We start from the raw sequence: 26117 nt of genomic DNA on the forward strand, positions 1-26117 counted from the left end.
GTCATCGACGAGTACACTGACGGTTTTATGCATTTCTGATACAACTATTTAATTCGATTATAGAGAGGATTAGCTCACTATTCAGTAACTATTTCTTGCAATTACATCAATAACATTCAAATATTTAATGAAATATTTTCGACGAAAATTATTCAAGTTATATCTTGAAAAATATTAATTTCTTTACCTATTTACTATGACTGTTCTAGAGAATCGACCTACCTCTAAAAAATATATAGTTTTATTGGAAAAAGAATACGTGTTTTGCAAATACAGACGCACTTTGCAAATGCAGGCGAATTTTGCAAATATACTGTTGGAATTTTGAATAAAATCGTGCTACAACTTAATATATCCTATAAAATAGTGTACAATATTTCTCTACAGCTTTGTTTAAAATTTACCTGGGACCCACCTACAGCCCGGTAACTTGACTTACCCTATACATTTGTATGCCTATTAGACAACATTTATCTAGACACTCGTCCCGCACACGTTTAAAAAAGCAACACTGAACACTTTCCGAATCCTGTTACTGCACACATTGTGTAAAGCCAGCTCCTTGGCACGTGTGTCTAATTAAGCCGTACTAATTAAAGTATTATTAAAACTAAGATTCCACTACTCTAATTAAGACCTCAACACTACTAATAAAGCCAAGTAGATAAGTACATGGTGGAACGAAGTGGCAACTAGGCGCTACGAAATGGGCGTCGCGAACAGGCGATCGACGGATCCTCGTTGATCCAGATCGTGCGAAAACTAAGAGATCGTCGCGCAAAAACTAAGAGATCGTCGCGCAAAAACTAAGAAATTGTCGCGGGGAAACTAAGAGATCTTCATTCGAAAACTAAGAGATCTTCACTCGAAAACTAAGAGATCGTCGCGCGGAAACTAAGAGATCTTCGCTCGAAAACTAAGAGATTGTGGAGCGCCGTGGAAACGCGAGCAAATAGTTTGATAGGCGCGTGATCGCCGGTATCAATCCGTGTCATCTGGCCGCAGTTGTTCCTCGAATTATCGATCGCGCGGGCTTCCTCCACGAGCAACATTAAACCCTGCCGGGGGCTGGAAAGCATGTCGATCATTTTCCAGCGGCGAGCCCATATGGCCGAACGAGCAAAGATTATCCGCTTCCCGTCGTTAGCGCGGTTTTACGCTGAATCCGACCGGGCAACGATAGAATCGTACGTTCGTTCGCGCGGTGCAGAAGCGGAGGCAGAAGAAACGGCGGAGCCGATACGCGCGCGGCTAGAAAGTCGGGCGGCCGGCAGTCTTCGGTTTCCGCTGCCTCGGACAATGCGTTGCCTAATTTCAGGACCCGCGACGACAATCCGCGCATCCGCTCGGATTAATTAACGCAGGCTCCACGCGCAAATTAGCGGTGGGCACCGTTCGAAATCGAGCGGCGTTTCTGCGCAGTGCGGTGGAAAGTAATTAGATGTCATTACCGGCCCGGCGTCCCGGTAACGGGGTACACGCGGTGGTCGGTAGAGAGTCTGGATTCACTTTGTTGAAGTGATTATTTTTATTGTCATTTCCGGCTGGTTTCTCGGAAGTCCCGGAAACGGCACGTAAGCCCGGCTTACACGAGATCCGCTAGATTCCGCTGCATCCTCTTCAGCGACGCTCGGCTTTTGTTTTCTACCCGTTCGGAGATACATATTAGGTCGCCCTATAGGGTATCGCGACCCGGTTACCGTGCCTTACGACCGATTACTGTGTCTTTGGTTTGTTTTCGGGCAGAATTAATTTTATATTTATTGAATGAGTTGTATTGTCTGATTTTATTGTCTTTTGTTCTTGTTTAAAGCTGTAGTAACAACGCAGGTTGTTATCTGAGCATTGTCGACCGGTCTCTCCTTTATTTAAATTGTAGGATACATATTGATGTCTTTCGAAAATAGGATTAGATTCTTCGTAGCATCATTCGAGCTCATTATGTCAGTCATATTATTTTTAACTTTGTATTTGTCTCTGCTATGTTGGACGTCATTGCATTTATTGCTATGGACAGTTTAATTACGAGCTTGTTTTTAATTACAAGCGAATTAAATAATTTAGTTTAGCCCGCGAAGTCATGAATTTGGCGACGAGTATAGTCGTCAAAAATAGCAAACTGGTTAAGTTAAGTAAACAAATAAATGTGATAAAAATTTAAGATAGAGCTTTGTTCGAGGTTTTCGTTCAACCAGACAGTATTTTGTGACGAGTGCCAGGATTTAATCAACTTACCAGAGGGTATATGCTGCTGTCAACTTAACTGAGGGTGTAATCACCTTAGCGAGGGTGTGCCATGACTTTCCTTATTTCACACGTTGAGTGCTATTATTTGCGAATATAATTAATGTATATCTTGTAAATTAGGCCCTTCAAACAACTACCATCTTTTTGCTCACAAATACAAGCACTTTCCACAGCATTTTCCATGACATTACGCATGATTTCAGGTCTCAAAGACAAACTTTCACTATTTTCTCTGAGTTTTAATGCATTTTTCACTGAAACAGAAAAGCGCGATGAATTTTACTTGATGATGGGCATCACCTCGTACCTGTTTTAATTCCTAAGGGATGCTCTAAAATCCACGAAAAAATGAAAATAAAATTAATTAAAAATGAACAAGTGAAATCACTAGCGTAAACCATTCTTCCTTTAAACCCTTCAGTTTTTCATCGTTTCGGTTTCATTAATTACGCGACTTCGATATTCTAGGAATCTTCGGTGGCGATGTTCGGCACTTAACGCGTTCTAGAGAATGGGAACCTTAAACGACACGGACTCACAAGACGGCGTAATATCTTCTCGCAGCCGACCCTCCTCCCCGGTGAATTCAATAATTCGTCGCTGGCCCGTTTTAGCGTTCATTACCGTCGACTATAACGACGCACGCAGTGATTCCCGAGGTCCGGCCGATCGCAAAGCGGCTAACGAAATTTTAATTCGCAGCAAGAATACTCGAGGCTCGCGAGTCGCAGAGAGAAAAAGAGAAGGAAAGAGAGAGAGAGAGGGAGAGAGCTGGCCGGCAGGCAGCAATTTTCGCGCAGTACATCAGCATCCCATGAGGAGAGGATGGGCTTTTTAATATCGTTCGGCACAGTATATCATCGTTTTGTTTAAAGTCGAGCTCTTTCTGTTTCGTGGCCGGCCCCGGACGGGTCTCTCGCGGGCTGGCGCGGATCGGAGCGGGTCGGTGCGCGACCGCCTCGAGCGGCCCGAGAAAAGTGGCCGGTACGCGTAACCGCAATAAAATTCGCATTACGCTCCGCGTAATACGTGCATAAAGTATTCGCGTGTGCAGTAACGCGTATAAAATGCAGCGGTTGTTCGCGTTCTACCCGTGGCCAGGCCTCGTTCCTCCCCTCCCCTCCCCATCCCTCGTCACGAACACGTAATAGATTTATTTCGGAGAAGTATCCCGAGCAGTGCTCGTTGGCCTGCGCGCGGCCGCGAGAGCTGCGAAAAACTGCGGCCGCGAGCGCGCCGGACGCGTTAACAACGGGCCTCGCCGCTTTCTACTCGATCCAATTTGTCGATACGATTTGCCCTGGCCGGGTACACACGACTTCCGTGCTCTCTCTCTCGCACGAGCGGAGCCGGACGACGGCGAACACGGCCGCGCGCCGTTCCGCCGCCGCAGCCGCCGCTTGCACCGTGAAACGTGGGTGTGGAAGGCGCCAGCAGCTCTCGCTACAGCTGGATCGTGTTTCTGGCGTGGCGATACCGGTATCCCTTCATTCCTGAGTAATCGTCAGGCCCAAGGCACGCTATCCGCCATTTTCTAAATACGTTGCCCGAATATCGAGTGCACGGGAACCCCGGCGAGCCGCCGAGGAGAGCTCGGCTTCTTCATCGCGTCGATCGCCCGATTCGATTCGATTCGATTCGATTCGATTCGATTCGATTCGATTAGAGCCGATGCGATGGCGCAACGTTCCAGGGAGAGAAATAGACAGAGATAGAGAGACTGTTCGTCGTTGGTCACTCCGTGGAATCGGCCGTTCCCCGTCAGCTGGTTTATTTTCGCCGGACCCGAACGGTCGTTTATTATTAGCCTGATGTCTCGTTACGAGAACGCGTTCCGGGAAGACTCTCCCTGGCCGTGGACGGGGTCCAGCGGACTCTCTGAATTTCTGGAATCCAGAGGTTGTCGCTCCGAGTTAATTGGTTAACGCGATCAACTCGTTGAACAAAGTGGCCACGCGGTGTGCCCCGCCGGGCTCCCCCCGTTTCTCCGCTCACCATGGAACCACGAGGAGGAACGGAATCGTCCCCGGAGAGAGGTCGTGGAAGAAAGAGAAAAGAAGGAAATAAATGCGAGTAAATGAGAAAAATGGGAAAAAGCGGCTTTCCGAGGAATGCTGTCGAGGGAAACGGCAGTGTCGGGAGCGCGGGCGCGCGCAAGGAGGAGATAGACAAAGAGAAAGAGACGGAGAAAGAGAGATCCATCTCCCGACGAGCTATCTCGCCGGCTGATCGCGCGAACGTTCCCAGAGTTTCCTCGCAATCGGACGTTCCTCCTTGCCGGGCTGGACGAGTAATAACGCGGATACGCCGATGCAGGACAGTGCGTCAGCCAGCTCGGAGCGTACGCGCATCAGTTAGGAAACCTTAATCACCGTCAAGGGATCTCGAATAGAGCTGACTACGTTTTAATTACTCGGCGAGCGAGGCACCGTAGAATGACATCAAGATGCCCGGAGGGGGGTGACGGAGGAGCACCGCAGAATGGGAGGACGTCGGAGGCGAAAGGAGCGTTGACCGCTCGTAAAAACAGCACCGGCAGTTTTCCAGTCCGCCCCCTGCTTAATCACCGATCCAATGCAAATACCGGCGACGCGGCCTCGCGGGCGTCGATAACAGACGCCGATAATCGAGGGTGATCGGGCCCTCTCGTCCGTGGCTCGTTTCTCCTCCTCTCGGACTTTATTAACGAGGATTCATTTTTGCCTTGCCGCCACGATTTATTTCTCCTTTATTCGGGCGCGGGCACGCCGACAACCTAATCCGTCGTTCTTTCCGCGAAACGTTGCCTCCGTGCGGCAACAAGTGTGCCATCAACGGGCAGCGAGAGATCGGCAAACTTCTTTCGTCGCGGTTGTTTCAAGTTTTTAATTTCTACCTGTATGTAGGAGTTCCGGTTGGGTCGAGGATGATATTAATATTGGCTCGGTTCGAGGAATGAGACGATAGATTAAAGCAATTTTAGACGGATGTAGATTAAGATGTAGATTGTTGAAGACAAGAGATTAAAAGTAGTTTTGGTAGGAGACTCTCATAAATAATATGAGATGATATACATGATATCTTGCGCGAACCTGGGTCTCATTTGTTTAGAATTTTTAGTTTGATTATATAATGTTCGATACGATACTGTACTTAACGTGATGAATTGAAGTAATTTGATCTTTTTTGTAATTATTATTTATTCTGAGAATATATCATGTTGACCGTCATAAGTCACTGTGTTATTTTATATTGCCATCTATGGGAAAAACGCAATGACTTATTGGTCAACTAATATAAATAAATAGCTTTACTTTACGAAATTAAAATAAAATGAGATAAATGGTTTTATTTTATAAAGTAAAAGTAAAATGAAATAAATAGCCTTATTTCATGAAATAAAATATAATGAATGGTATTAAAACTCATCGTAGGATGATAAATTAAGGTTTAAAATCTCTACTTTAAGATAATGTTTCTATATTTTAACTTTGTTGCATCCTCATTACTCTTCAAATGCAAGACCATGTTTATCATATTAAAAATTCAACTTCAACAAAATGCAGAGGCTTCGTAAATTTTTATTCCGAGCTGTCGTTTGCTTTTAAACGAAGACTGATCCTTCCCCTTCAATTTAAAATAAACAAAACGTGGTTGCGATTTTCATTAGCAAAGTTACAGCACTTTAAAGAAACCCTTGTATTTTTGTCATGTACCACCCGCATCGACATTATCAAGCGTGCACCACAGGGAGATTCAAAGAGCTGTACTGCTGAGGATCCATCAAACTTAAAATTCACAAGCATAATCTCAAACTAGAAGTTCCAAGCTTTAATTTAAGAAAACAATCACCATCCTACGATGATTTTTCGCGGAGTTATTATCCGTCAAGGTTGATGCATTTTCGACTGCAATTTACCTATTTTGTTCAACGTTGTATCCTCGATATTTGTTCGATAATGAAACGATATTTCAGCAAACATCGTATTGTCCTCTATCGTGGAAGTTCTACCTGAAAGTCTACCGCAAGGATCGCGTGTCCATCTATCGCGGCGGCCTTGGGGGAATTCAGACTAGGTCGATGAAGAGGTCTAAATCCTCTCGTGTGACTTTTTCGATCCGCGTTCATACCGGCTTCCTTCTTCCAAGAAATAATATACGAAACTCGGATATTATCCCACGTTTACGGGCGAGACCTATCACGGACATCCCCGAGGACCTGTTCCCGAACGAGCCCGGCCCGGGTGACGGTTATATGACGGAATAGTCCGCGTACGGTTTTCTCGGAAGGTAATTCCAGAATTTCTTATTGCCGATTAGGATCGCTCCGGAGTTTTACAGTCTGTCCTCTCCCCTCGTAGCGGATCGGTTCGCGATCGGTCCCGAACGAGCCACCAGCGCGCTCACCGTCGATAGAGGAGTTCCCACGTAGTCCGCGCGCTCGAGAGCCTCCATCGCGTTCGAGAGATTGCCAGCATGAAAACGGGGATAATTGTAGCTTGGTAAATACCGCTACTTAATACCCAGCGTGCTGCTCGTACACGCGTACGTAGAACGTACACAGCTAGTCGCGGATCACGTATTAGCTCCTCCGTTGGTTCGTGGCAGCGTCAATCCGTTTGGAAAACGCTGCTGCTATTTCTCTCTTTCTTTCTTTCTTTCTGTCTTTCTTTCGTTCCTTCTTTCTTTCTCGTTCTCCTCCTTTCTCTGCTATTCCCCGTTCTCTCTCCGACTCTTCTCGCGCGGCCTGCAGAAAACGACGTACATAATTGTACGCGGTCAGTTGCCTGCGATGCGGTACGCGCTTCCGCCGCGCCGTGAATCTGGCTCGCCGTAATTTCACGGTATCGCGGACACCGATTCCTCCCCAAATACGTCGTCCGCCACCGATCGCGGCACTCGATCGGGCCTCACATTTCCTCGAATCAATTCGAATTAGAACTGTCGCTCGGGTGTTATTGATATCATCTACGGACACTTTGACTCGAATTCGCTGTTAACTCTTTGCCGGCCAAGCGTCTCGTACACATTTTTTCGCTTGGCGCCGGCAGCACTAATTCAGATTACTTCGCTTGTCACCGTCGGCAGTTCTTAACCCCTTGCACTGTAATAACGAGTTAGACTCGTGACAGAGATCCGATGGAATAACTAATAAATATGAATATTAGTAATTTCTTCTAAATCGAAATCAAATTGAATTTTTCTGTTATCGAAGTCTAGAAACGGAAGTAAATAAAGACAATAGAAGAAACAAAAATGATCTGGTTCTATTAAGGAAAGTATTAAGAACAAATCAGGGCTGATCAAGGCAGCGTGAAAGGAGTAGTGGTGCAAAGAGTTAAGGTTATCCATAGATTATAAATTGTCAAGTTTTACTAATCTTATCGTTAGTTCTCATGAGTTTCCAATCTTGCTTCCCTGTTTTCATGAAATTTTGAAAATATGCATACGTAAATAAATGTATAATTTGTTTGACGTATATATTTCTTTATTTACATTTTCTTTGGTAATTACTCAATATTTCTCTTTTGGATGATGTTAGGTAAAACGATCTCTAAGGTGCAACGCAACTCCACAAGTTTTGCACATTAAGTTTGTCGCCCTTCTGTTTTTGTTTTTGGAACATGCATGGCAGTTTCTTCGTTTTCATTTGTTAATTTCGGAAATGAGTATTAACTGATGTTGACAGGTACTTGTTGCAAGTACTTATAAAAACAAAAAACTTGCTGACGTGCGTAACATATTGTTACTTGAATAAAATAACAACAAATCACCACGCCATATTGGGCGATATTTTGTGGTGTCGCCGGCAGTTGAGCGATACTTTGTGCGTTATTATACTACTGTGATGACACAGGACAGCATAGTGTTAATATGATCTAGTACTCAATTGCATTTTCGGATAACTAATTTTCATTTTTTTTAAATTTTTGGGATTGTAACGTTAATTAAAGTATTCGAGTAGCTGTGTTATTAGTAGACTGTCCATTTTTATGCAAAATAAAAATTTTATTTGTCGATTGCAATAGAGGAAAGCCAAATAGGGGCTCCCTTCTGTCTTTAACCACTGTCGTATTATTCTCTTCACAGTTACTGTGATTATGAACTTCTCGATTGTAATTATCTCTCAGAAGAAAAAGGCAATTATATTTATTATGTGTCTACAATTACTTAAATGGTTAAATACTGATGACGTGGAATCAGAGTTTTATTCAGACATAAAGAACGGAATAGCATTCGTACTTAACAGGTTATTACCATCACGTGTCAGACTCGTCAAAGTCTGGCAAGGGGTTAATCAACTTAGTAAGATGAACATAATGCGTCGTATTTGTAAAATGCTTGGCGCAGGGGTTTTAATGAAATTTGATCGTATAAAAATATCTTAAAAATTATAAGCGTAAAATTGGACTGAATAAAGTTTAAAATTTAGAAATGAGAAATAAAGAAAAAGATTTTCTGAGGAAACCAAACTGTAAATTTGTGTAAGTTTAGAATTTTTCTTTATTAAGTATAAGCGGAAGTTTCCCATATTTTCTGGTAGATTGTGAAAGAATACATATTTTATTATTATTATAGTTATTATTATAAGTGTACACACTTTAGCGTGATCGCATTGAGGTCATTGCATTAAGGCCATTGACGACCATGTGGATTATAATCTATAGCTATACATATAAACTTATTTTATATAATAGAAGATTTATTATTAAAGATTATAATTAAAATTTCTATTGACATAAATAACTATAATATAAAAACTATAATATATAACATGCCATGTGGATTTATGGATTTAAAGCAGACATGAACGTTCTTATATTGTCATCGTTTAGATTCCATCTTGAGGTCTCTCTTAACATTTAAACAACCATGAGTTTGAGTCCATTTGGACCCAGAATATAAATATTCTTATTTGACCATCTAGGTTTTGACAATTACTTAAAATTTTCGACAGATCCATTAAGCTTTATACATTTATATTTATTCTCGTTTTAAATTTCTGCAATAATTTCTTGCATAGGTTCTACAACAATGTTATCTACTGTACTATGTCAATCTGCAAATGGTTTTTAGAAATTATTTCATACCAGCAGAAATGGAATATTCGTTTCTGTTAGTTTTTAACAGTGTATCTGCTTTTAATAAAAAATTATGATTTAACCCTTTCAGTACCAGCGCCATGCGATGACCGGTATGGACGAGTGCCGGATATATCCGGCGTCCATGTGGTGATCGGTATAAACAACAGAATTTTAAATAAATATAATATTAAAACTACAAGCAACACTTTTAGTTAAAATAAACGTTGTTTTATTAAGCACAGTTTTTACTTAACGCTTAGGAAAATCTTCATACAAAGGAGGATTGACAATGTGCGAATTTTCGACGCGGCGCCTCGTATAGAGAGTGTCACGGCAAACAGAGTACTGGTACGAAAAGGGTTACAGACAAATGGCTCTCATATTAGGCACCTTTGCCCTATTCGGTAAACCGCCTACTTCACGTATCTGCGTAAAGGCTCCGATTCAAATCCAAGGGAATTCTCTCTCTCTCTCTCTCTCTCTCTCTCTCTTCCACTCTATCGACGCGAAGTGTCAGCCGGCTCGGGTCAATTGTCGTATCTGCGCAAAAAGTGCTCCCGATCGCAGTCATTACGCAAATGACGCTCGTAACTCACTGCTGCGTCGATTCCTTCCCCGATGCTCCTCACGTTTCTAAGATCGATCGTCCGCGCGTTACACCGTGCTCCGTCCACAACGCCGAGCGGACAGATCGATCGCGATACGAAACGCGCGACTCGTATACGTATACACATCTCGCATCCGGCATCGAAGTCGAACTCGAAATAATCCGCGGCCGACAGAGATCGATTCCTGCATCGGCGATCCGCGGTTTCGCGCGTTTCTTCTTTCTCCGGCCGGGCTTTTTTTGCCCGAATTCCCCGTTAAACTGCGATCGGGCGGAAAAACTGGCCAGCCCGCGTGCGCTTAATTGGCAAACGTCAAATGAATCTATCCAGGCTTAATTGCGGGTAATTATGCGGTACGTTAACTGCGGTCGTAATTAAGAGTAACGCGATCTTGTCTCCTTGAGTAAACAGGTTTGCCGGTTTATCGGTACCCGATGGTAGTCGCGAACGAAAACCAACGTCGCCGCGGCAGCGCCGGACATTTCTTTCCGCGAAGACGGGACCTTACGCGTACGAACGAGTTTCTACGGTCGCAACATTGTCGTCGAAGTTCGTCATAATTGCCACGAGACAAGGCCGATCCGTCGATAACCGGCTAATAAGAGGTCTAATCGCAACAATGTTCAGTGACTCCGATAATCGGTTTTAAACAATGCTGGTTGGGGGACGGTGTTAGTTCGGCGATAGTTCGCCGTTTGCCGTAGTCGTCGCAAATATTCAACGGCGAATTGCTCTTACGCGGATTGTGCGACCGGACGGGAGGAGCAGGGATTCGCTGGTTCATCGGGTCAGTGGATCGAGATCGCAAACTGGTCCTGCCGGTGATCGCGGGAGAATTGGGAAGTTCATCGTGAGTAAGTAGCGCCGATACCAAGCGACGTTGATTTAAATCGTAGGCATCCCGATCCACGAGCATCACGACCGCTAGAAACTGGTTTAACGTGGCGGCATTTCGATGGAACATATCCATTCGGGAATTTTTCGCTGGCAGGCTTCCGCGTAACAGAGCTGCCTTCGGAGTCGTCGTGACTCTTTGCGTGGAGCCGACAGAGAACATCGTCATTATGCGTCTTCAGGCCTCGCGCACACAACATCGGCCGGCGAAAAGTTAGGCGGAGCACGCGATCCACGGATTTCTTGCTGTACAGGCTCTTCCACAGGTTCCGTTTTCATTTGTCAAGAGTACGTGTTTTTCACTGTCCTATAATGTCGTATGAGTTTGATTTCAATTCGGGGAGTATAACATTAACGCTAGAATTGCAAAATTAGTCAAAGTGACTCGATCTTGATTTTTTTATTTTACAAATGCAAGAAAAATATTCCTAGGAAAAATGTTTAGGTATACTTTTTTGAAGCGTATGTCATTATATAAATCATATAAAGTTTAAATAAATCCAGTCTTGGCAATTTTATATTTTCACAGTTAAATTATCATTCATTTTGGCGATTCTTTTTCGATGAAATTTTCCATCACATTTTCACACATTTGCGACTCTATTTCCTCGATAATGACTCGTATGTTTCCTTAATAAGTCAACTGCTAAGCTTGTTTTGTAGAAATCTGTTCAAGACACCGACATTTACAAAGAAACTAAAGTAATAAGAACTAAAACATGATAGTAAGTAAAAGGAGAAAATAAATGAGACACAATAATAAATACAACATGATAACAAGTAAAACATATTAAATAAATCCTTTTCGTGGCGCCGTTATGTTAAGCAATTAACAGAACTAGAGCAAACTGCCGACTACGAGATAAGTCGAACCGTTAAATGCTTCAGTCGACTAGAGAGCATTAGCATAAACTTTCTTTTCCACGTAACCCGACAGAAAAAAAGATGGAAGGTGTTAAATCAAACGATATCGGTCAATTTTGATCATAACTTCGAGGAATAAATTGTATCTTGCGGCGCGCCATCTTGTTGGAAAAAAAACATCGAAATGTTTCACCTTATTTTTATTATTTTTATAGTTAATTTAAACTATTTCGATTCGTTGTCGTAGCGTGTGTCTTTTTGTTATGATTAATAATGTAGTTTTCGCTTATCAATTGTTAAAAGTGCAGCAAATTGCGAAGTAGATTGCAAAATGGCGGGCTGTTCAGTATAAAATTTGTAGTTGGAAGTATGGATATTTTTCACGTCAAATTTCGATATTTTAGTATCGATATTTGTCTGGTATTACGATATATTTTAGTATTGATATTTATCTGATATTATGATATATTTTACTATCAATATTTATCTAATATTACGAAATATAACAATTTATTTAAATATCGATACGCAGTTCATAAGTATCAAAATTCTGCTGCAGTCGTTGCTATATTTGTCACAAACATAACAATTCCTTTTGACTTCGAACATTAAGTTTTACCTAAAATTTGACTACTTTTCTTCCTACTGACTTCTTTCTACTTCCGTTATATATTACACATAATTTTCTCGTCTGATCATATCAAATGAGATAACGATTATTTAAAAACCAAATCACCCCGTTTTGCGTAACTGTCTCCTACATATTTATTACAGCAGTATTTGTTACAATAATACTTACTACTAAAGTAATGAAACAAATCTGTAATATAAAAAAAGAAATAGACAAATATCTTGTTTACGTTCCTGGATATCGTTTCATAATCAATCGACATACTTTAACGCGTTCAGCGTCGACGATCAACCATTAAAATCCTCGCATTTGAAGCAATTTAATAAATTAAAGCGAAACGAGGAAGTTAATATTTATCGTAGAGGATAGCAATAGAAGTCTTTTCTATTCGAAATATTCTACTCAAAGACAGGTTGTTCAAATGCATTGCAATAAAAATGAATTTTCAAAATTAGTGTCACCCATATTTGACTAACACGGCACTAAACGTGTTAATATCGTACGTATCGATGTCTCAAATATTAATACGTATCGATAGGAAACGTCGATGCAATTCGCGTGTACCGCTATCGCCAAGTGGAAGAGCCTGTACACGTAGGAGCAGAACAGAGCACGGCAGAACGTGGCGCCACGGCCTTGAGTCACGGCCTACCCCCGCCGAAGAGGAGCGTTTATCTCGTCCTCCGAATGTCGGAAACGTATCTATCCGTTCGTCATTTTTTTTTATACCTCATCTCGTCTCCTGTTCCACCTCCTTGCGCCCACCGCCCATCGCTCTTCGGCGAGAAGATTGCCGCTCGTTAGCCTCCTTTTTGCCAATAGCTTACGCAAAAGATCCGCCGTGGAAAAAAGGGGCAGCAAGAAGATCGCGCGATCACGGCCGACTTGCGAGGCGAACGCCGCAGAATTTTGGCAATCGTTTTTCGGAAATCTCTCTTCCCGAACCGAAACGTTCGAACTCTCGCCCTCCCCCCTCCTGAGAACGCGTTTTCCGCGGCGGCCGAGGAACCCGCCGCTCGTCCGGAAACGGTACCAGCACCGGTACCGGTAATTACGCGCCAATATCGACGTTGTTGCCGGCTACCGAACGATCGACGTTTTTGTCAAGCGCAATTTAATTATCCCGTCAATCTATTTCCATTCCCGCAACGACCGATCCGCTTCAATTACACCGTAGGATAAAACCCTGGCTATCGTACATTTGCAAATGTCCGAGGAATATAATTTAGTGCTCCTTAAAGAAGCCGTTTACAAGCTTTTTGCGCCATTAACGTCGATGAATATAGAGAGTGTGATCTGTAACACGCGAAACGCGTGAGAAGCGTCCGCGAGCCGAAGGGACTTTCGAGGCGGGATGCACGCGCGCTCGGCATGGAATCGCGTGTCGCGCCAAAAAGTTTCCCCCGCGACCGGAAACGACGCGCCGACCTCGGATCTATGAAAAAAGTTTTTCACGGGAAAGGTGTCCGGGAGCGCGATCATGCGGCAAATCAACGGCGTAGCTCTCCTATTTTGTATGTATGTAGGCTAATGTTTAACCACAACCTCGACGCTGTTAATTGCCGCGCGCCTTGTTATTAGCTCGATACGGCCGGGTTTTGATCGGAATTACAGTACATTAACGAGTAATTATGCCCATACCGTGAAAGCTTCGCGCCGTTGTTCGACTACGCGCGCTGCCCGGGTCCTGTTCGCCGGCCCGATCGGCAAAGATCGGCAAGAGAGCTCCGAACGGTGTGTACGCGGCCGATTCCTTCGAGGAGATATTGCGTTATCCGCTCGCAACGACGCGTTTCCAAAAGGCTCGATATAAATCTTCCCGGTTCTATCCGGCGGCACGATCGAACCGACTCTCGAGTAAAATACGAGCCCGATAAATGTACGGCTAATGGAATTCATGAGGATGGCGGCGGACGGAGCGGACGGAAGCCGGGAGTCGCTCTACATCACTTCGGGGCTCGAGTGCGCTCTCATTTTTTCGAGGGGGGTCATAGGTCCGTCGCTTGCTCCCCTCCGGAACGAATCTGCTCGGTCGCCGCAGGAAAAAGGGACATTTATCCCTGGATTTGCACATTCTATCGCGCTTCTCCACGATTTTGCGCTTTGCCACGGGCCGATGGCTCAGCAGTTGCCCGCGGACGAACGTTTGTTTGGCTTTTACGGATTTCTGTGCGCTCTCGTGGACTAGGCTAGTGGACTACTGTGGGGTGACTGATCTCTGCGAGTTTCATTCGGTTTTGGATATTTATGCCCAAATATGAAGCAGAAAGTCTTTTATTTCGTTTGCTTTTAAATTAACAAATTTAATATGTCTTACTTGACAAATAAGAAATTAATTATGCACAAAAGCAGAACAAAAATTCTTTCATGTTTTAATAAAAGAATGTAATGCATCTTATTCGATAAATAAAAAAATAATTACACCTAGAAACAAACCAACGATGCAGCAATTGGTCACCCAATAGTAACCGAGTTCACCACCCTAACCGGTGCCTATTTCATGATCGACTGCACGAATAGGAATTTAAGAACTAGTCGATTCCTGTTTCACGACTCGACGTCACATGATAGGTGTTCGTTGACTAGTCAATGTCTATTTCATCACTGGGTTGCCACTGTGTAGGAAATTCATGGATTAATCAATGCCTATTTCAACACTTCACAGTGGCCTATACAGCCGCTTTTCGTGTACCAAAGTCAATTTTTTAAATTCAATATACAGTGACTCACGAAATTTAAAATATCTTCATGCAAAATAACAATTTTCTCCACCTTTTGCAAGAAACAGGAATTACTCGGGAATCTTTCTTTATTAATTTTTTTTCTTTTTTTGTTGTTTAAAGTCGCATCGAACGTCTCGTCATTAGCGACATCTTGATGCTGTTCTTAGTTCAGGATGATTATATTCGGTGATAGATGTTGATTTTTTTAGGTAATTTAGGATTATTTGTCGGCGATGTTATTTTATATTTTTGCCTCTGGACATGGTATTTTTTTAATATGGCTTCATTACAGTAAGTGCATATTGGAGGTTCGGGTTTTTTAAAACGCATTCGTGTGTTAGTCTACAGTGTCCTGTCCTAAGTCTTGTTATGATTATCCTGTCTTTTCTTTTGAGGACGTTAGTAGACATTGATTGGTAAAAAGTCTTAAGTTATTTCATGTATTTTTATTTTCCTGGAGGTATTCCATATTTAACCAATTAGCTGCGTCGATATATTTAGAAGATAAGTTTTGTTATGCGTTTTATCAATCATACTGAGCGTAGTTTTCTTGGTAATTGTTATAGAATTATCCTAAAGCATGTGAAATTTACGAATATGTTACCATAACCATGTTGACATAAATCGTAGGAGAAGTATTTTTATTATAAGATGTAAAATTGCCATTTCCTTATGACGTGTATACACGTCGTACGCAGCTAACAGGTTAAGCTAAAAGATGGTTCCATATAAATTGCAAATAGTGTGTAAAACTTACCCTCGTTTCACGTCAAAAACATACATAATTTGAATTGGTAAATAAAATAACTACAATTAAAATAAATAACTCTTAACATAACAGTAGAATTCTTCATTCAATCAATATTGAAATAAACTAACTACAATTAATTCAGTTTTCATCATTTTTGTCTTACACTTTTTTCCAAGGGGCTCACGCGACTCCAAAAAACCGTCCGAAAATGTGACGGTGAGAAAATCTGCACACGTAACAACGGCACGCTTCTGTTTCTCGCTCGGCGTGCCCCGCGTACCCCCGACCGTCTGCGGCGTTTTCATTTGGACCTCGTTGCCTATTCAACGATCCTAAAAGCGGGGCGCACCAGAAAGAGGACGGCTCCTCGGGCTCGTATCTCGAGATGCCCCTCGATTGGGAAAGCAACAGCGGGACCATACAATATAAAACGGTTATCCGAGCGCGAGAAAGTCTTGCGGAATCGCGGAAAACACTGCGTCAGCAGCAACGCCGGGCTTCCCGGCACACGATTTTCAGGGAACGTCCGCATCGATTCTTGCGGTCACGTCGCTCAGAGTTCTCCGTTTCCCCTCTGCTCCCCCCGCTGCCTCCATCCGCCCATGGAATCTCGTCCTCCTACGCTTCCTCCCTCTCTCTCTCTCTCTCTCTCTCTCTCTCTCTCTCTCGCAGTCATCCCCGAATCCCGTTGGCATTTACCGGCAGTACCACTCAGGGAAACCAAGATGGTTACCCGCGTCAGCACTTCGACGTCGTTTCGTCCCTCGTTCGGTGGCTCGACGTTTCGGCGTAGAGGTAGAAGGGGGTGAGAAGCCGTACACCGTATAGCGTGGCAAGGCATGGGAGGACCACGCTTATAGAAATATTAAAAAGGTGAAGAAACGCGGCGTGTTACTCGTGCATGTAATCGCGTTCACGCAACCGACTATCAATTCGCACCTCGACTCCCGGTTATGGCCTTTAATTACGCGTTCCTCCGTGAAGTCGGCGGCGGCTCGTTCTTCCCATAATTTAACCACGAAATGCCCGAGTTCCGTTCGGTGGTTGCGATACCAGAGGGAAGCGACCGGGAACGCCGTTAAAAAGAATTACGATTGTTCGACGTTTCGCGCTCGCACGCATTCCGCGGAGCTTTGGACGATTCTTCGTGGTCGCGGGATCCGAACCTGGGAGGATTGGCGTAGCGAGTGCCGCGTTGGTTTTTCAATGTCATAGATTCGAACAAATTCAAAACGTTGCGAGCGATGCTACTGTCGCGTTGTCTGTCCACCTGAGAACGAATTTAACAAATTAATTACTGCTCAAAGATTTTTCTCATGCTTCGTGCCCCATTTTTTAACCCCTCGCTCTATTATAACGAGTCAGTCTCCTGATCCATACAAGATCTACTAAATATAAATATTATTAATTTCTTTCACATTGAAAAGAAGTCTGGTCCTTTTTCTAAAAATATTAAGGATAAATACGTGCTGATCAACGCAACGTGAAAGGAATCTTAGTGCAAGGGGTTAAGGACCGCTCAAGAGTTTTCTCGTGCTGCGATCACGAGACAAACCCTTGTTTGCTACACGTTCTATATACTTTGTCCATTGTGTACAGCTTAGTGTCAGAGAAAATTCGACGCATTGCATTGCATTTTGGTGATTCGAATAGTGTTCGTCTTTAAGATGTCTTAGAGATTTCTTAGCGGTTTTTAATGTGTTAAGAATTTTGACTTTCTATGACTATTTTGACTTTCTTGACTGGTATATTCTATCATAGGTAGTTTGCTATTTTATAAATATAGGTTTATGTTCGTTCTCTGCTATTTTTCTCGTGTTAGTTCCTTTCAAGATACGGATATATTAGATCATGATTATGCATACCGGAGAACTTAGTGTTTTGAAGGGGAGACTCGTGTGAAGCGTTCAAACAAGACGTCATATTTCTCCACATTTTTTACAAAATAAGAACTTCATAAAATATATCGCCACTTGGCATATATGTTCCTTAACATTTCAATATACAAAATGTTTTTTTTCGTTACATTTTATCGACATTTGCTGATACAGTACGTGTTATTCTATATGGACCTTCCACGTCGACGTTGTACAATATAGCACTTTTTCCTTTGATTTATAACAAAATATCCAACGACATTTTTTTCACAATAGTATTACGCGTTGGAGGAATAGCTTATACATATTTTGTGCAACTTCATTAGTCATCTAATACAGTTGGCAACATCGAATACAATTAATTACCCCAACAAGGCATTTCCGTTCGCAACACGTGTTACGAAGAAGCGCAAAGTCAAGGCACGCGCAAGCAAAAGGCACGAAAGTCATCGCACATTAATATGCATGTAGGAACGATTTATGCATTGCAATATATTTGCAATTCGTAACTGTTCAAATTTTAAATACTGCGTTTCTCTGGCAGCAATCGAAGAGCTTTTTAACTCTTTGAGGCACAGGATTTCAGGAAATAAATAGACCTGTGTGGCACAGAAATTTTTTCGCGTTTTTATATCGTTTTTATATCTATTCGCGATTGATATCTTTTTATTGAAAGCATATGAAAACATAAACAAATAATAGTTCAATTGAATTTGTAGAATGAGACTGAATTTATAGAATGAGACTTAAATAGTCCCATCATACATTAAAAAGATGGGACAAACAAAACAAACAAAACAACGGCATAGTGAACGAACGAAAAACAAGCGATAAAATAGAAACAAAATACGCGCTTATCTTTTTTTACCATATTGTAGAGGACATCGATATGAATTGAATATACATACTTTATGATATTTTACTGACACATTATTCGATTTAAAGCAGCCTTCTAGACGGTATAAACATTATTATTTTACTGCATTTCTTTATTATTATTTTATTACATTTCTTTATTATTATTTTATTACATTTCTTTATTATTTTTATTTATGTTTCTTTTGTATTACTACTTTACTATTTTTCTTTATTATATTTTACTATTATTTTTACACATTGTTTTTATCCCGTTTAGAAACACAATGCAAAAGTAGGTTTCAGAAAATTTCGAAAATGCTCCATCTTATTTTTTCTTCCTTTCCACCCTTTGTAAGCGAAGCCATTTTAATTAGGAATTCAAAATAATTTTGCTGACTTATAATACTTCCATTTTGTATAACCTAGTACACTTTATACATATGAAATTGAATTTTGAGACTCATGTAACAATAACACTTATAACAGTTTTTAAAATATTAATTTGATAATATTAAAGTTACTTTAAAACGTGATATAACAATTTTAATGGCGTCTTAGATTCGTCTCTCGATTGCAAAGGATTAATATATATTTTTCTCCTTAAGTGAAGATACTGACAAAAGTTTTTCATATATAGTAATATTAACTCTTATCAGACGTCATGTATCCATACCTAATTTATAATGTCATGTAAAAGTTAACTTACGACCATTACGGATTAATAAAAGACTATCAATTCTCTCGGCTCGTGCTAGGTTCGTCGGTGAGTATAAATGGAATTTAACCGTACAATTGAGATTGAAACGTCGAGAGAGAGAGAGAGAGAGAGAGAGGGAGAATATTAACTTACGCGTTAATAAAAACAAAACTGAGATAATAAAGAGTAACATAAAAGAGTCTCGATATGACTTAATCCCACGATTATTGTTACACGCATACTCGATTAGTTTAAACATATCCATCTTTTGTCCCCTAATCCACTCACAGGGAGATCGGTGCGAGAAATGAGAGATCAAAGGAGTAAGAAGATGGGATAGGACGAAAAGCCGCGGAAGAAACGTTTAGGATAACCCTCTCCGTCGAACAGACGGATAATAATCCGTGCCGTGTACATCCTCCGTTACCGCTGCAACCACGCTACAGCCAATTAATCCGGCAATCACGAGAGGTTCTCCGCTCGACTCCACCTGCTTTATTTGCCATTAAGAAGCGAACGAATACCACGCAGGCCGCGCCATTGCGGCAAACCGGGGGGAGAAGAGAAAAGAGCGACGAGGAAGATGGAGGGCAAACCAGGTCGATCCTCGATTCGGGGTGGGCGTCGTCGCTAGATACGCGACCGGTCGACCGCGGCGCAACGGTGCTGAATTTGCTCGAAAATCGTGGACGTCAATCAGACAAATTTTCTTCGTCTTTTAAAAATTTATTTTTTATTTGATCGGAACATGAATTTTCATTGGAACTAGTACTTAGGGCGAGGACGTTTCAAGCATGTACTAAGGAGACGTTATTTGGAAATATCACCTTTTCAATATTATTTTATTCGAACCTATTCAATATTATATGTGTATCATATGTGTAACATAACCTATTCGAATTAATATAATATAATATTATATTAATTCGAATGTCGATATATTAGTGATATCAAGGTGTATAAGATATCGAGATGATATAAGATATGCACCTTATTTCAAAAATTGCAGATAGGTATCTTCTATAATGAATATAATAAAGGATTATTATTCATTTTTACTACTATTTAAATCTTTAATACATAAGCTAGCTCTGCGAGGAAATATTTATGATGTTTTACAAGATCCTTATTCGCAATATCTTTCTAACCCTCTGAGATCGATTATCTATATTGACGTTCTTAAGAGTGTACATCTTATTCTAGAAGCTGCGGACAGGCATCTTTAAAATGAACATAATAAAGGCTTATTATTCATTCTTACTGTTATTTAAATCTTTAATATGTCTTTAATATAATGAGACAGTTTTTGTTTCTTGTACATCTTCGTTTACTTTCATTTCTATAAATTAATATCATAAGAATCGAATTTAGTTTCACTTTAGAAGAAACGAGTAACATTCGTGAATGATATATCAAATTTAACTACCACATTCTTCACTGAAATATATTAATAAATTAATTAGCTATCATACTCTTAATTAAATACCGACACGGTTGTATTACTATTTATTTTAGAATTTAAAATATTAATTTTGTCTATTTTATACGATCTTTTTTTAATAAAGTGTTACATTACTTGCGAATAGTTATATAAAAAAATATTCCAAGCAGAAGTTATTGGTATAAAGAGAGGTATACAATATAATAATTATTCTCTCGATACTGCACTTTTTTATCGAGATCAAAAGAACATCTAGAATTTGTTATAACAATCACAGAATTATTAACGTTGTCCACGATCTCGAGCGAATTTACCGCTGTGCGGGCGATCGGCGATCGACAAGCGATCGCGCACAGCATCACGGGGAATCGGTAACGCGATATATTTGCTTCCATTTCCGATGTCTGCGATCGCGTCCCTCTTAAATTTCTCTTCCTTTCCACCCTCCATTCTTACGATCGCTCGTTCGCATCGAATCGCGCGGTCGCTCTGCTCGTTTTTTCCGTTCTCCCTACGCCGCCGTTTCGCCGCGTTCTCTCCTCCTCTCTCGTTCATCTCGGTGTCGGGTCTCCTGCGCGTCTCATCCACGTCCGTTTTGCGCGCCTTCTACCTTGGTGGCCTACTCGGTGCTCGCACACAGACGTATCCCGGTGCAGTAATACGGAGCGTACGAGTCGAACGTGTTCCCCGAGACCCGTCCTGTCCCCCGGCCCTTCTTTTTGCCTTTGATTCTCTGCCCCGTACCACCGTCGACGTACAAAGCTCACTCGGGAGACGTTAAAAGGTCTAGCCAGTTAGCGAATCCCGAAGCCACTCCGGCCGGCACGCACGGTTGTCGAATGTTTCCGAAGCGGGCTGCGCGAAGGGATGAAAAGCGGACTGTCTCCGCGCCATTTCCCTCGTCTTGGTACGATCTAGTATCATGCTACGAAAAAGTGACAGGCATGTCACAGATCAATCTTGGGAGGATGTATTTATTTATAAAATTTGTTATTGTAACTCTTTTGTTAATATTAATAATTGATGCTATGGGGTGGATCGATAAGTTTGTCTGCTTTCTTAATTCTGACTTCTTTCTCTATAATAAACTGCTGTGTGTTTCGTTTCGTTAAATCGAAATTAAATCCTATTCTCTTGTCATCTATATTTAAACATTTAAGTGATTATACAATAAATGTAGATTGTCTTGTTTCATCTTAGAAATTATTACAATCGAAAATGTACTGATCATTGTAGGTGTAAAGAGAACGGTGGGGCAAGGGGTGTTAACCCCTTATCTAGGATAATTGTTGTACGATTGTTTATTTATCCGTCCCGTGTGAGCAATATTCATTTCTAGAGTATCTTATAGAGTATCAAATTATCAAGTATAAAATTAACATCTCCAACATTTATTGCTGTATTAAATCCTTATTAAAGTTGTCAATTTTTTGAAAACATTTCTCAATTAAATTACACTAATTAAGCGATAGCTTAAAAAATAACTGTTCAATCTCAGTCTATCCCTAAGCGAATTATACAAAAAAATGTATATTTATTTAATGTTTATTAAATCTATATCACAATGACGGTAATAGTGATGAAGCGTCTGATGTGAACGCTGTAGCACACATCGACGAAACAATATTAGACCGGACCGAGACCGTGCCGGGAACGGCGCGGCAACTCATCCGACCGTAAAAAAGTAGAAACGCGAATCGCGACCCTCGGAGTCGAAGCTCGTGCCCCAAACCGGGCGCGCAGGGGTGCAAGGGGGTCGCGACACGCCGCGCCGGTTCCCTCTCTCGAACTATAAACTCCATCACTATTTTGATTCCCAGCATTTGGCATGATCGTACGCGCGTCCGTGGTCCCCTCATGCAATATTGATGACCCGCCGCGGATCAAATGCCCCATGATAGCCCCCACCCACCATCCCCCTAACCGGTATCCTGATTGCGAAGCGGGTCAGAGCCACTGATTTTCAATGGATGGGAGCCGAATTTAAACTATGATTATACCCCCCGCGTCGTCTAAGTACGGACCTCGAGGTCGACCCTAATGAAGCTTTGCCGAATTAGTGCCGCGTAAATTGCGCGCACTTTCGGCCACGCTTAGATAACGACACGTGGCCGCTATCCGTCGAATTAGCGGCGGGTTCCGTCCGTGGCGCGGTAATTAGCGTTCGTTAGCCCGGCGCAATTGCCGGCCGGATTCCTCTCACTCGCTCTCTCACTCTCTCTCTTTCTCTCTCTGTCTCTACCGGAGCATCTTTCTGCCGCGCCGAGAGAAACGCTTCCCGCCGCGATTTTAAATTCGCCACGCAGCCTACCCGAAGCTAAGACAAAGAGTCAACCCCTTTTTCCGGCCCAGGCTCGGAGCCGCGAACGGTTTGCGATATTCCGACCGGTATTAGCAGGCGTGACGGTGGCCCATTGTCTTTGCGCGGGATTCCCATTACCGGTCATGGTCCACCGTCGACGGTGTTCGGGTTTCGGATGCTTTGGGAAAATTCGTTTCCTGCCCGAAAACGAGACTTCGTGGCCGTGGAGAAAATCTCTGTCGGTGCGACAAAGGAAACGAACCGGGGCGCCGTCAGTCGATCGACCGTCTCGAATTCCGTCTCGTTAACAGCGAACGAGAGCCGAACGAGTGTCGAAGGGGCGCGGTGGGGCCAAAGGCACCCCGAAGACGGTGGAAAACATTTTCTCGTTCAACTCGTCTATCTATGTCGAAATTTGTAATATTTTACGATAAGGCGCAGTAATCTATTTTTTTTAAGAATATTTATATACGAAGATATAATTATGAAATATGTGTATTGTATATACAAGTGACTAAACTCATGAACAACGAATTAATAACGATTTCATAGGATATTATTAAAAAATTATGAACGAGTAAGCAACAATTTAATATGAAAGTAATAATTAATTGAAGACTAGTCTTCAGATTCATATATGTCGTATGAATATATTATTATTATTATATTGGTAAGTAGAAATATAATTACCAAATACATATATGGAATGTACGAGTAAAAAACTAAGAAATAATTCGCCAATTCGCAGTTAATTATTAATATCTGTTAGTATGTCGAAACAATAAGTTTATAAGATTATATTGTCGTAACTTTCTCATTTGCAGCTCTTAGCAATTACTTTATTTTTTAAATAAAATTAATGCTTTAGTCAACAAAAAGTGACAAGTCGGACACTGCATCCCACTGCATTGATAATTAACCCTTTTTGGACGTACATATGTCATATTCCACGTGACATTATTACCCATTAGGCTTGAATATCTAACATTCACTAAGGGTTGAAAAATAAAATGAAATTTGAACATATTCAATTAAGTATAATTGAAAAAGTAGCAGAAATATCGAAACAACATTTGGCACAATTCAAATACAAACTAGGTAGACTCGATTCTGTCGCTCATTATTTAATTTAAAATCATAGTATAATTATAAACGACGACTTTATTATGTAAGAATTTCGCGGCGGGTTACTTCGTTACTAACCACAATTAATAATTGGTAAAGAACGTCACGCCAAATAATAGCTTACATTCTGAACAAACCACACGCGAATTAACTTTCCATTAGAGAAATGTCTCGTATTAATGACTTGTAGCTTCTCCTGGGTGCTTTTGGGTGGCTTCGCAAGCATCGCGTGTCGGCCAGAGAAAGGCCGACCACCACTCTCCCGTTCGTCGGCGGCTAACTTTTCCGATTTTCACTTTGCCCCGTCCCCGGTTTAAAACGCCGTTTAATTGCCTGTCGCGCGCTCGCATACGTCCCCGGCGAAAAATCCACGCGAGCAAAATTAATACGACGATTAATCTTTGCCGCGTCAGACGCGAAAATTATGACCGCTTTATGTGGAAGCCCGCGCGCGCGCGCGACCGTCTGACAACGGAACGACCGTAATGCCGGGGTTGCTACATTTTTCGGTGCGCGCGAGACGAAAAGGAAGAGACGAGAACGAAACGATACCGCGCGCGAGGGCCCGTCTTTCGCGCGGCAAGATGGCCTTTTTTGCGGAGATGTTGCCCGGGATGTAGCCAGCCGCGTTCCGAGCACGAGGAGAGCCGGGACAGTCATTCCCGCCGTAATATTCCAACGTCACTTCCAGAGGGTGTCCCTTTAATAATTTATTAGCAAGCCTGCTAGCGGAACAGGGAGTCCCTGATTGTGTCGTGTCGTCTGTCCCCGGCATTGTCGGGGCAGCTCGCCGCGGGTGGTCCTTGACACGATCCTGGTACTCGGATGCTGTAGCCGTTATTAATACGGGAACCGTCGATCAATTATTTACGATGCTATCCCCGTTGTCATCGAATCGCTTCTTATCGTGACTGGAAGAAACGTCTCGGCACCACCGTACTAAAGACCAATGAAAACCTCGAGCGGCTCGATCTTTCCGTGATTTGCGTAGGGCGTAAGTAAAATCTGTGACCGCAAGTCACGTGTTTTCACTTTCGAAATATAGTCGCTTAAAGTTATGATACTTCAAAGTATTGTACTTCGAATTGCACGATTTTTTGGAGTTCGTAGGACTTATCTTCCCAATGTCTTCTTCTAATAAATATGCAAATCTTGTATATTACAGTTCGATTAATGTATTAAATTCAATTTTTAGAAACTTGCGGTCATTTTTCTTGTAGAAGTATTGTCGACGATTGCCGTAATGATGTGCGTGAAGGTAAGCATAGTAGTGTGAATAATTACAGGCTAATATCAACTTTTACACTTTTAGCGACATTTCAACAAAAAGCAACGAAGCGTCGTATTTTTGTATTATCATTTTCTGTCATTTCTAATGTAGAAATATGGAAGTATGTCGTCTCCTTGACTTTAATTTAAATACCTGTGAAAGTGTAAATGTTACTTCGAGTTTGCAATTATTACATGTACTTTTAGTTGAGTCATTCTATATATCTACAAAGTAGTTGACAAAGAAACATGTTCGTACATTTTTAGTTTCTATTGTTTCTAACATTAAAATATATAGACATGTCTATATAAAATGGACATATACAAATTTAATATTGTGCTAAGAATTCTTTTCTTTTTCTATCGTTTATTAAACAATGTAAAAGTTACTTTGAATTTATGATTATACATACCACTGTAGATATATTATAGTTACTAATGTGATGAGGTCGTTGTATCGTTACTATCACTTATCACATACACATATTACGTATATCTATTATATACATGTATTATATATATATTAAAAATATTTATTATACATTTATTATGCATATATTATACGTATTATATATATATTTACCTTTACGGTCCTCTCTACTCTCTACCTGGCCATCTCACGAGTCATTACAACACCATACGTATTACACAGGGTGTTCCATACCATACATACAATCATGATATAGATTCTGCATGCTTATAGAACAAAACAGGTCCATTGTAAAGAAATGACCTATTCGACTTACGACGAGTTTCTCCTTTAAAA

At 41.6% G+C, this 26117-nt stretch overlaps 1 protein-coding gene across 3 annotated transcripts in view; it reads left to right on the forward strand.

The window, feature by feature from the left end:
• Positions 1-26117, forward strand: part of Sp1 (transcription factor Sp8) — a 129345-nt gene that overhangs the window by 10738 nt on the left and 92490 nt on the right. Inside the window, exon 1 of one of the 3 annotated variants that reach the window (XM_078197398.1) lies at positions 10374-10773. The exons of the other annotated variants lie outside the window; for them this stretch is intronic. The gene's annotated coding sequence lies outside the window, so the exon portion shown is untranslated. Of the gene's footprint in view, positions 1-10373; positions 10774-26117 lie in introns of those variants that run through there. 3 annotated transcript variants of the gene reach the window in all.

The sequence above is a fragment of the Augochlora pura genome, chromosome 3 (assembly GCF_028453695.1).
Source record: "Augochlora pura isolate Apur16 chromosome 3, APUR_v2.2.1, whole genome shotgun sequence".
In the NCBI taxonomy this organism is placed as follows: Eukaryota; Metazoa; Arthropoda; class Insecta; order Hymenoptera; family Halictidae; genus Augochlora; species Augochlora pura.